The following is a 13,226-nucleotide window of genomic DNA, read 5'->3' as shown; positions in this document are numbered from 1 at the left end:
CCTGTCCATCACCATCTCCCGGAGCTTGCTCAAACTCATGTCCATTGCATCAGTGATTCCTTCCAACCATCTCATCCTCTGTCTGCCCCTTCTCCTCCTGCCTCCAGTCTTTCCCAGCATCAGGGTCTTTTCAAATGAGTCAGTTCTTCGCTTCAGGTGGCCAAAGTATTGGAGTTTCAGCTTCAGAGTCAGTCCTTCCCATGAATATTCAGGACTGATTTCCTTGAGGATTGACTGGTTGGACCTCCTTGCAGTGCAAGAGACTCTCAAGAGTCTTCTCCAGCACCACAGTTCAAAAGCACCAATTCTTCGGCACCCAGCCTTCTTTGTGGTTCAGCTGTCCGCAAAAAGAACCTCAAACCTTTGGTGGACCATGAATTATTTCAAGTGGTCTTTCCATCTATGTGAATACCAACCTTCCAGGAGGCTGAATCAGCAATATTCCTGCATATAAGAAATAAAAAGCACATACAATTCTAAAATGTATTTAATAGCATCACCAAATGTATGGGATCTATCATAATGATATATTTTCTCCACGGAAAATACAACCATCTTTTGAGTATGGGATCTGATTCTTTTCCCTTGGAAAAAAGATTTCATACCAAAAAATTTAGAAACCACTAAGCCAAGGAAGACAGTGAGTCACCTAGATCCATACTGACAAATCAGGATTGGAACCAGAGAACCGCTATATCCAGCTGAGAAAAAGTTACTTTGACTTCACTTTCAGGGAGTGAAAGCCCCATCACAGGTATCCCTTAAGAGGCCAAAAGTGTCAAGTGACCAAATCATCTAATAAATATCCCATGCTTATCCTGGGCAGCCAGGTTTTCTTGACTGGCTTTGTATCCTGTTGTTGTTTAGCCCCTCAGTCATGTCTGACTCATTTGCGACCTCATGGACTGTAGCCCTCCAGACTTCTCTGTCCGTTGGATTTTCCCAGCCAGAATACTGGAGTGGGTTGCCATTTCCTACTCCAGGGATCTTCCCAACCCAGGGATTGAACCTGAGTCTCTTGTGACTCTTGCACTGACTGGCAGGTGGATTCTTAACCACTGAGCCACCAACAAAAATACATTAGCTTGTTGAAGAGGAATTTAGATAGCACTTTTCAAGCTTAAATATGTAGAGATTTCTTTCAAGGGGAAACTATGTCCTCAAGGGTTGGCATGTGATTTTGATTTTTCATGTTACTTAAAAACATGCAAACATAAAGCTAGGGGAAACTTCCTAATGTTAATGGTCTTGTTATAAATAAAATATAATAAAAATTCCTATCAGCAACATTAAAGCAAGTTGTTATTTTGCTGAAACACTGCTGTAAACCTGTAATATGAAAACATACTGATTGCCACACACACAGATCTCTTTCAAAAGTTTGGCTTAAATGCCTAATGTGTTCTAAGTGATAATACAATTCCTCTACTGTGTTTCTCTTTTTAAGCTCTTTTAATTTTACAGTACATTCAATTATCATCAACAAGAAATCAAACTCTAAAATTGTTATGGAGTACACCCAGGAATACCCCCACCCAAGCATCTGAGCACACCAGATAGAGAAACAGCATTTTAGATACATAACATCCAATAACAATGAAGGAAACATTGGAGACAACACCCTGAGCAAACACTTTAGGCCTAATGCTATTCAAGATAGCAAAATCCTCCAAAAAAAAAAAAAAATCATTGTTAGAAGTGCAGTGATAAGAGTTCAACATAAACATCTAAAAGTAGCTAAAAGCAAATTAACCTTTAAAATAAAGATGACAAGAAGACATCTTCTGGGTATGAGATAGGAACTTGTGATAATTTGATGAAATAATTTTAAATAGTAAGTTTTCCTATTTACCAGAAAGTTAGCTCTGATATTTTGCATTTTTTCATTTAAAAACTAGACACAAAATTTTCATGAGAGGGCATATTTCATGGCTCTTCTTTATATCCATGAACTACATCCTGTCTAAATTGTGAAAAGCTCTTTGCAGAGCACCTGCCCTTTATTCAAACCTCCTCACTCCACATTCTGAAACCCATGCAATTCACTCCCAGCCTGTTCTGCAGCCACGAGTTTGCCAACTGGCAGCTGCACCAGTTGACTCAGAAAATTCGGGGTGATTCAGCTTGAATGGGATCTACAAATGCAAATGATTTATGTGTTCACTCTTTTACACTCCCAGAGAACGGCCAGCCAAGCTTTGCCACCTGTATTGCCCAATATTCCTGTAAATGGATTTTGACTTATAGATAACTGTTTATTTTATTTGCTATTCACTTGGGACATTTTTATTCAGTTCAGTTCAGTTCAGTCGCTCAGTCGTGTCCGACTCTCCGCGACCCCATGAATCACAGCACGCCAGGCCTCCCTGTCCATCACCAACTCCCGGAGTTCACTCAAACTCATGTCCACAGAGTCGGTGATGCCATCCAGCCATCTCACTCTCTGTCGTCCCCTTCTCCTCCCGCCCCCAACCCTTCCCAGCATCAGAGTCTTTTCCAGTGAGTCAACTCGTCGCATGAGGTGGCCAAAGTATTGCAGTTTCAGCTTTAGCATCAGTCCCTCCAATGAACATCCAGGATTGATCTCCTTTAGAATGGACTGGTTGGATCTCCTTGCAGTATAAGGGACTCTCAAGAGTCTTCTCCAACACCACAGTTCAAAAGCATCGATTCTTCGGCGATCAGTCTTCTTCACAGTCCAACTCTCACATCCATACATGACCACGGGAAAAACCATTGCCTTGACTAGACGGACCATGTTTGGCAAAGTAATGTCTCTGCTTTTTAATATACTATCAAGGTTGGTCATAACTTTCCTTCCAAGGAGCAAGCGTCTTTTAATTTCATGGCTGCAATCAGCATCTGCAGTGATTTTGGAGCCCAAAAAAACAAAGTCTGACAATGTTTCCACTGTTTTTCCATCTATTTCCCATGAAGTGATGGGACCAGATGCCATGATCTTTGTTTTCTGAATGTTGAGCTTCAAACCAACTTTTTCACTCTCCTCTTTCACTTTCATCAAGAGGCTTTTGAGTTCCTCTTCACTTTCTGCCATAAGGGTAGTGTCATCTGCATATCTGAGGTTATTGATATTTCTCCCAGCAATCTTGATTCCAGCTTGTGCTTCTTCCAGCCCAGCATTCCTCATGATGTACTCTGCATATAAGTTAAATAAGCAAGGTGACAATATACAACCTTGACATACTCCTTTTCCTATTTGGAACCAGTCTGTTATTCCATGTCCGGTTCTAACTGTTGCTTCCTGACCTGCATACAGGTTTCTCAAGAGGCAGGTCAGGTGGTCTGGGATTCCCATCTCTTTCAGAATGTTCCACAGTTGATTGTGATTGACACAGTCAAAGGCTTTGGCATAGTCAATGAAGCAGAAATAGATGTTTTTCTGAAACTCTCTTGCTTTCTCCATGATCCAGCGGATGTTGGCAATTTGATCTCTGGTGCCTCTGCCTTTTCTAAAACCTGCTTGAACATCTGGGAGTTCACGGTTTACACACTGCTGAAGCCTGGCTTGGGGAATTTTGAGCATGACTTTACTAGCGTGTGAGATGAGTGCAATTGTGCGGTAGTTTGAGCATTCTTTGGCATTGTCTTTCTTTGGGATTGGAATGAAGACTGACCTCTTCCAGTCCTGTGGCCACTGCTGAGTTTTCCAAATCTGTCACAAATACTCAAGAAATTTCTTTTTTTTGGGGGGAGGAAGTTTTTTTCCCGTTCCTTTGGAGTTTTACTGATATTTTTTCTGGAATTAATTCCACAAGCAAGAAACACCCCTTGCTGCTGCTGCCGCTGCTAAGTCGCTTCAGTTGTGTCCGACTCTGTGCGACCCCATAGACGGCAACCCACCAGCTCTGCCATCCCTGGGATTCTCCAGGCAAGAACACTGGAGTGGGTTGCCATTTCCTTCTCCAATGTGTGAAAGCGAAGAGTGAAAGTGAAGTCGCTCAGTCTTGTCCGACTAGTAGTGACCACATGGACTGTAGCCATCAGGTTCCTCTATCCATGGGACTTCCTAGAGAAGAGTACTGGAGTGGCTTGCCATTGCCTTCTCCAAACACCCCTTCAGTTCAGTTCAGTTCATTTCAGTCGCTCAGTCGTGTCTGACTCTTTGCGACTCCATGAATCACAGCATGCCAGGCCTCCCTATCCATCACCAACTCCCGGAATTCACTCAAACTCATGTCCATCGAGTCGGTGATGCCATCCAGCCATCTCATTCTCTGTCGTCCCCGTCTCCTCCCGCCCCCAATCCTTCCCAGCATCAGAGTCTTTTCCAATGGTCGACTCGTCGCATGAGGTGGCCAAAGTATTGCAGTTTCAGCTTTAGCATCAGTCCTTCCAATGAACACCCAGGGTTGATCTCCTTTAGAATGGACTGGTTGGATCTCCTTGCAGTAATTACAGCCATAAAACGATGTGTGTGTGTGTGTGTGTGTGTGTGTGTGTGTGTGTGTCTTTCTCATTTAAGGTCATGCTCAGGTTAGTGTCTTTCTCTAACAGACTGGGGCATTGTATTAATCTAGAAGGCCCTATGGACATACACATGAACCACTAATTTACAGATACTTAAGACATTATTTTTCTGGGCTCCAAAATCACTGCAGATGGTGATTGCAGCCATGAAATTAAAAGACACTTACTCTTTGGAAGGAAAGTTATGACCAACCTAGACAGCATATTAAAAAGCAGAGACATTACTTTGTCAACAAAGGTCCATCTAGTCACGGCTATGGTTTTTCCAGTGGTCATATATGGATGTGAGAGTTGGAGTATAAAGAAAGCTGAATGCAGAAGAATTGATGCTTTTGAACTGTGGTGTTGGTGAAGACTCTTGAGAGTCCCTTGGACTGCAAGGAGATCCAACCAGTCCATCCTAAAGGAGATCAGACCTGAGTGTTCGTTGGAAGGACTGATGTTGAAGCTGAAACTCCAATACTTTGGCCACCTGATGCGAAGAGCTGACTCATTTGAAAAGACCCTGATTCTAGGAAAGATTGAGTGCAGGAGGAGAAGGGGACAACAGAGGACGAGATGGTTGGATGGCATCACCGACTCAATGGATACGAATCTGAGTAAACTCCGGGAGTTGGTGATGGACAGGGAGGTCTGGCCTGCTGCAGTTCATGGTGTCTCAAAGAGTCGGACACGACTGAGCGACTGAACTGAACTGAATACTCCTGGGTGAAATTTGTGCAATTGTATTCCTACCATTGTGCCTACAAACGTGTTTAGCATTATTGCATATTTCATATCTAACTCTACCCATAAGCCTCTGTGCTGGGCTCTGCTTAGTTGCTCAGTTGTGTCCTGTAGCCTGCCAGGCTTCTCTGTCCATTGGGATTCTCCAGGCAACAACACAGGAGTGGATTGCCATGCCCTCCTCTAGGGGATCTTCCTGACCCAGGAATTGAACTGGGGTCTCCTGCACTGCAGGCAGATTCTTTACCAGCTGAGCCACCAGGGAAGCCTCCGTAAGTCCTCCCTCCCACCAAAATATTTTTGCAAACGTTTTTAAAAAGAGAAAGCAGACTGAGATAAATTTGTTCAGCTTATAACATTTCACCAACTGCTGAGCCACAATTCAAACTGAAGGCAGATTTCTAAGTGTTCTCACTGTACTGCCTAGAATATGGACAGTCATTGCAGAGAATTCTGATGCTCTGAGCTGAGGGGCTGAGAATAGGTACTAATAGAAGAGCATAAACTATTTGGTGACTTTGCATTAGTTCTTCAATAAATATTTACTGAGCAACTATAGCAGAGTGTTCTGATTAAACACTGCAATTAAATAAGTCATTTGTGCTGAGTCACAAGTCAAGTCTTAGAAATTTCAAATACATGATTATAATGTATAGAGGGCATATATACAGTGTGTTCTTTGACAACAGTAGATTAGAGCCAAAACTCATGAGAAGTTAACTACAAAGCCCTTAATATTTGGAAATTAAGAAATACACTTCAGCTAGACATTCAGATTTTCTCTTCAGTGATCTGCCTGAGTATATCCTTTGCCCAGTTTTTACTATTTCAGTTCGGTTCAGTCACTCAGTCATGTCTGACTCTTTGTGACCCCATGCACAGCAGGCTTCCCTGTCCATCACCAACTCCTGAGGCTGCTCAAACTCATGTCCACTGAGTAGGTGATGTCATCCAACCATCTCATCCTCTGTCATCCCCTTCTCCTCCTGGCTTCAATCTTTCCCACCATCAGGGTCTTTCCCAACAAGTCAGTTCTTCACATCATGTGGCCAAAGTATTGGAGCTTCAGCTTCAGCATTAGCTTCAGTCCTTCCAGTGAATATTCAAGACTGATTTCCTTGAGGATTGACTGGTTTGATCTCCTCGCACCTCTCAAGAGTCTCCTTGCATCTCTCGAGTCTTCACCAAAACCACAGTTCAAAAGCATCGATTCTTTGGTGCTCAGCTTTCTTTATAGTCCAACTCTCACATCCACACATGACTAGTTTGTCTTTTTAATGTCACCTCAAGAAAATTCTTCATATATATGTGTGTGTGCTCAGTCATGTCTGAGTCATTGAGACCCCATGGGCTGTAGCCCACCAGGCTCTTCTGGCCATGGAATTTCCCAGGCAAGAATACTGGAGTGGGTAGCCATTTCCTTCTCCAGAGGATCTTCCCAACCCAGGAATCAAACCAGAGTCTCCTGCATTGGCAGGCAGATTCTTTACCACTCTGCCACCTGGGAAGCCCCTCTTCATGTATTCAGAATGTTAATTATTTGCTGCATATGTGTGTTGAAAATCGTGTATCTCAGTTTCTGACTTTACCTTTATTTCCTTTGGTCATTCAGAAGGCTTTAACTTTTATACAGTCAACTTGGTCATTTTTTCTCATGATTTTTGTTTTTTTGTATTTTTATTAAATCCTTCTCTTCCTTGGAATCTTAAAATTAGTCTTCTATAATTCAACTTCTTTTTCAGATTCATGTCATTCAGATGTCTGAGGTTTATAATATTCAGTAAAAGTAGGACCCGAAGTTGATATTTTTTCATATGGAAAATCTGTTTTCTCAACACCCATTTATGAATTCCTCCATTTAATTTCCTGTTTCCAGAGTCTTCATCCTTTCTACTGATTTATTTATTTATCCCTACAATAAGACTTCACCCTCTAATTCCTGATAAGATAGTAACAAGTGACGTTAAGTCTTGCTCTACATCAGATCTGTCTCACTGTGGTGGTCAGACACTGGAAAAGAAAAATTCTATGAATTTTATGGCTAATCTTAGTCTTTTAGGAGCCTGGGTCCTGGTTTGTGAACTTTACAAGTCTTTCTAAAGGGATATAGCTTTTCTCCCTCTTGTTAGGCAGAAGTCCAGATGCTGTCACAGAGGAGGCGAGGGCAAGGGGAGTTTCCTCCTCATTTCCTAGAGCCTTGTCCCGGCTCTAGGAAAGTCTTACTCTGGACAGAAGGTCTCTGTTACGGAGAATGCCCAGGTGTGAGTAACAAAGGCTACTCGTCTCTTCCCCAGCCAGGGCGAGGAGGAGCTCTTTCTAGATCTTCACTGTGCAATCCTGATCAGGAGTTCCTGGAGGTAATCAAAGTGTTTGCCAGCCCCGCCTCCCCACTGCCACCAACAACTGCAAGATGGAGCCCCCAGAAGCTTCCTGCTCTCATACTAGTCCACTCTCACCCTCCAGAAGTTTGTCCAAATTGTCATTTAAATGCTCCTACCAGTTTATGGCTCCAGAGGCTTCTGCTTCAAGCCAGCAGATCTGGGCTGTGACTAGGGGTTTACTTCTTTCCAACACTCAGGGGCATGACTTACCTTGCAACTTCAGTCCTCTGATAAGTCCAAGCAAAGTAATTGACTCCCAGTTTGTTCACCTTTTTGTTGTGAGTATGAGAGTCATGATATCCAAGCTCTTAGATGTCACAGCTGAAACCAGAGCCCTATAATTTTATTTTCTTCTTACAGTGCTTTTTCTTTGTTCTGACATTTATAGATTTTAATTCTGTATTTCAGTTGTTTTTCTTGCATATTTAATATACATCCTTAACTTTATTGGAGTTTCATCTTCAGCATCAGTCCTTCCAATGAACACCCAGGACTGATCTCCTTTAGAATGGACTGGTTGGATCTCCTTGCAGTCCAAGGGACTCTCAAGAGTCTTCTCCAGCACCACAGTTCAAAAGCATCAGTTCTTTGATGTTCAGCTTTCTTCACTGTCCAACTCTCATATCCATACATGACCACTGGAAAAACCATAGCCTTGACTAGACAGACCTTTGTTGGCAAAATAATGTCTCTGCTTTTTAATATGCTATCTAGGTTGGTCATAACTTTCCTTCCAAGGAGTGAGCGTCTTTTAATTTCATGGCTGGAATCACCAGTGACTGAACTGAACTGAACTTTATATATTTTTCAATAAAGCACATCATCTAGCACCTTTCTCAAATAAAACAAGAACTTTGATGCTCTTTAGCTACCTCCTGAACTCCTTCCTCTCACTTCCTTCTTATTGTTATCTGAAAACACACATGCACACATGCACTTTTCAGTCATTTTCTATAGGCAGTTTTTAGCTTTGTTTACCAGTTTGTTTTAATATTTTCTTTGAAGTTATCTTTTTCCTCTAATCTTACTTTTTATACTATATGGCTAGTAAACTCTCTTTTTTTTTTTTAAGGTATAGTTTTTTCTTCCTACTCTTGATTGATAGCTGAGTATAGAAGCCTTTTTTGAAAGTATTTTTCTTTTGCGACTTGAAAGATACTAGTTTCTTATCTTTCAGTATCTATTTTTGCTGGTATGAAACCTCATTAAATCAAATTGTTATTTCCTTGAAGGTAATTTCTCTTTTACGCTCTCTAGTAGCTTTTAAGATCATCTCTTCAGTCCAAGCATTTTTAGTGTTACTATGATAACACTTGGAGAAGACTCTTGAGAGTCCCTTATACTGCAAGGAGATCCAACCAGTCCATTCTAAAGGAGATCAATCCTGGATGTTCATTGGAGGGACTGATGCTAAAGCTGAAACTCCAATACTTTGGCCACCTCATGAGACGAGTTGACTCACTGGAAAAGACTCTGATGCTGGGAAAGGTTGGGGGCGGGAGGAGAAGGGGATGACGGAGAATGAGATGGCTGGATGGCATCACCGACTCTGTGGACATGAGTTTGAGTGTACTCCGGGAGTTGGTGATGGACAGGGAGGCCTGGCGTGCTGTGATTCATGGGGTCGCGGAGAGTCGGACACGACTGAGCGACTGAACTGAACTGAACTGAACTGATGATAACACTATGATAGTGTTACTATGTATTTACATAAATATGATTTTATTTATTCTCTTAGGCCCTTGGTATGTATTTTCAACCATAAAACTGGTTTTTCAACTCTGGAAAATTCCCAGTCATTTCCCCAAATACTCTTTTCCCACCGTTCTTTCTTTCTATTGTCTGTCTTGAATTTCTGTGGATGTATATTAGAGACTTTTCATATGCCTGCTGTGTCATTACTTTTATTTTCTAACATCTCTGCTTTGTATTCTGATAAATTCCTCAGGACTGTCTTCTATAATAATCGACTAATTTTATCTTGGTGTTCATCATAGAGTTTGTTGTCCATTACCTAGATGACTACTTCTGTCTCATGTCCTCAACTCAAGGTACTGAGGTGCCCCAGGGAAGCCCTTAGACTTTGCTTTCTTATCTATATTCATGACTTGGGAAGAGCTTATCAATTTCATGGTTTTAATTACCGCTATATACTGATGACTCAGCAAGTCATATCCCTATCCTGGACCTCTCCTCTGGATACAGATGTGTGTATCAAAATGCCATCTTGGGCGTCTCCCCTGGAAGTTTGATAAGTAGCTTTCATTTAAAACCGAACTCCTGAGCGTCCTCACATGCCTGGTTCTTCCACCCCAGTAAACAACTACACTAATTTTCTAATTACACAGGAAAAACATTTAGATTCCTCTTGCCTGCTCTTCTTATTTCACATCTCATACTGAACCCATCAACAATTCCTTGAATAAACATCAGAATCCAAAACATTCACATGACTTCCATTGCCACCAACATGGGACAGACCACCATCTTTTCCTACTTGGATTACAGCAATAGACTCCTAACTGGTGCCCCATCCACCATCCTGGCCTTGACCCCATTGTGCATGTGTGCTCAGTTGTGTCCGACTCTGCAACCCATGGATTGTAGCCAGCCAAGCTCCTCTGTCCATGGAATTTTCCTGGAAAGAATACTGGAACAGGTTCTGTTTCCTTCTCCAGGGGAATCTTCCCAACCCAGGGATCGAACCCTCATCTTTTGAGTCTCCTGCATTGCAGGCAGATTCTTTACCACTGAGCCAGTGGGGTCAACAGTGATCCTGTTACAATATGAACCTTATCACATCACACCTCTGCTAAAACCTTCCATTGGCTTCCCATCTTAGTCAAAGTGAAAGTGAAAGGTGCTCAATCATGTCCAACTCTTTGCGACCCCATGGACTATACAGTCCATGGAATTCTCCAGGCCAGAATACTGGAGTGGGTAGCCTTTCCCTTCTCCAGGGGATCTTCCCAACCCAGGGATCGAACCCAGGTCTCCCACATAGCAGGCAGATTCTTTACCAACTGAGCCACAAGGAAAGCCCAAGAATACTGGAGTAGGTAGCCTATTCCTTCTCCAGCAGATCTTTCTGACCCAGGAATTGAACCGGGGTCTCCTGCATTGCAGGCAGATTCTTTACCAACTGAGCTATGACGGAAACCCAATCTTAGCCAAAGTGGAAACCAAAATTCTTTCCATAGCTGACAAGGCTTTACTCTATCTGGTCCTCGTATCTCCCCGTACTCCAACCATGCCAGTCATTATGGTCTCCTAGTTATTCTTCATGGAGAAGGCAGTGGCAAGCCACTCCAGTACTCTTGCCTGGAAAATCCCAGGGATGGAGGAACCTGGTACGCTGCAGTCCGTGGGGTCGCTAAGGGTCGGATAGGACTGAGCGACTTCACTTTCACTTTTCACTTTCACACATTGAAGGAAATGGCAACCCACTCCAGTGTTCTTGCCTGGAGAATCCCAGGGACGGGGGAGCCTGGTGGGCTTCCGTCTATGGGGTCACACAGAGTCGGACACGACTGAAGTGACTTAGCAGCAGCAGCAGTTATTCCTCAAAGCTCTAGACAAATGCCTCAAGCTTTTGCATCTGTGGTTTCCTCTGACTAGAATTTTCTTCCCTCAAGATATCTACATACTCTGTTCCCTGCCTTCCTCCATATATTTCCTCAGCATTGAGATCATCTCTGATAATACTGTTTAAAATTGTAATTGCACACACACTTACAACACTTTCCCTGCTATTCTGTCATTAGGACCTGTCAGCAACATATATGTACCTTACTTATTTATCTTACTGATTGTCTGATAGCCCCTTACAAGATAGCAAGCTCCCTGAAGGCAGGGATTTTTTTACTCTTTTTTCCGACTATTTTATTTCCATCACCCAGAGCAGTGCCTGACACACAGTAGACATTCAGTAAACATTTATTAGCTATTATATTTATTATAATTAATGAGTTCGACAAATACTTTTTTTTTAATTTTCAGGATTTGTAGCTGGTTCTTTTTCATGTTCACTTTTTAGAATTCATATTTGTTCATTTTGATTCATAATTTTATATTATTTTAAAATTAGTATTCTTTTCTTCTCCTTCCTGAGGATAATAACCATCATTGTTATGATGTCATTTTGAGCTTATTCTATTACTTCCATTTCACTGGGGGTTAGTTTTTCTTCCAAATATTGAGTTTTGTTCATTTATGAGAATGTAACTGTGTGTGTACGTGTTTGCTTTTGCATGTTTTGGAATTGTAGTTTCCAGTCTCATTTTAAGTGGAGGTTTCTGTCTCTCTCTTCCCCTCCCACTTTCAAAGAGATAAAGACAATGAAGATAAAGAAGGAACAAAAAAAAGAGAAGCAAGTAGAAATCCTTAAAAAGAAGTGTAGCTATTGAAATAAAAAAGATGAATAGGGTAAAAAAAATTCTAAGTGGTATGCTTCAAAGGCATGACTTGTAAAAATGGAAACTAGAACTGAAGAAATCACCAAAAATAAAATATTCAGGGACAAGGAAATAAAAATATGAAAGAGAAATGAAAGAATAAGGAGGGCAGATGTAAAAGCTCCAATACATGTCCAACAGGGTTCCAAGAGGAAGGAACTTTTAGAATTGAAGAAACACATGAGTCGCTTCAGTTATTTATTCAGGCATAACTAATTCTTTAAAGATATAGAGAGACAAAAGCATAGAGAGATAATACAAGTCAGAGAAATGGGAAACATCAGTGATGGGTGGAAAGGGTAAGAAGATAGCCAAGAAAAGGCAGAGTTAATGGTACCAAGAAATTGAGCATCATAGAAGCTGAATGCAGACAAAGGTCTGTCTAGTCAAGGCTATGGTTTTTCCCGTGGTCATGTATGGATGTGAGAGTTGGACTGTGAAGAAAGCTGGTCGCCGAAGAATTGATGCTTTTGAACTGTGGTGCTGGAGAAGACTCTTGAGAGTCCCTTGGACTGCAAGGAGATCCAACCAGTCCATTCTAGAGGAGATCAATCCTGGATGTTCATTGGAGGGACTGATGCTAAAGCTGAAACTCCAATACTTTGGCCACCTCATGGGGCGAGTTGACTCAGTGGAAAAGAGTCTGATGTTGGGAAGGATTGGGGGGCGGGAGAAGGAGGGGACGACAGAGAATGAGATGGCTGGATGGCATCACCGACTCAATGGACATGAGTTTGAGTGAACTCCGGGAGTTGGTGATGGACAGGGAGGCCTGGCGTGCTGTGATTCATGGGGTCGCAAAGAGTCGGTCACGACTGAGCGACTAAACTGAACTAAACTGAAAGCTTTAATATAAAGCCGACATAGCATCAAGAGCTACAGAGTATGAGAGGAAACTTTGCACTGAGAAAGGATCACAAAATTTACAGGAAGTAGGTCATTTGTAATTTTAGAAGCAATCATTTCCATAGGATGGTGATGGCAGAGGACATAATGTAAGATATGATGAAAATTAGTAGAAAGAAATCTGAGAATTCTAATCATATTATTGATATCATGGGAGCTGGTGGCTCAGACAGTAAAGAATTTGCCTGCAATGCAAGAGACCTGGGTTCAATCCCTGGGTTGGGAAGATCCCCCGGAGAAGGGCATGGCAACTCACTCCAGTATTCTCGTG

This window comes from Moschus berezovskii, chromosome 13 (assembly GCF_049115385.1).
Source record: "Moschus berezovskii isolate FMDL1 chromosome 13, NW_MosBer_1.0, whole genome shotgun sequence".
Classification (NCBI taxonomy): domain Eukaryota; kingdom Metazoa; phylum Chordata; class Mammalia; order Artiodactyla; family Moschidae; genus Moschus; species Moschus berezovskii.
This window is presented reverse-complemented; position numbering follows the sequence as displayed.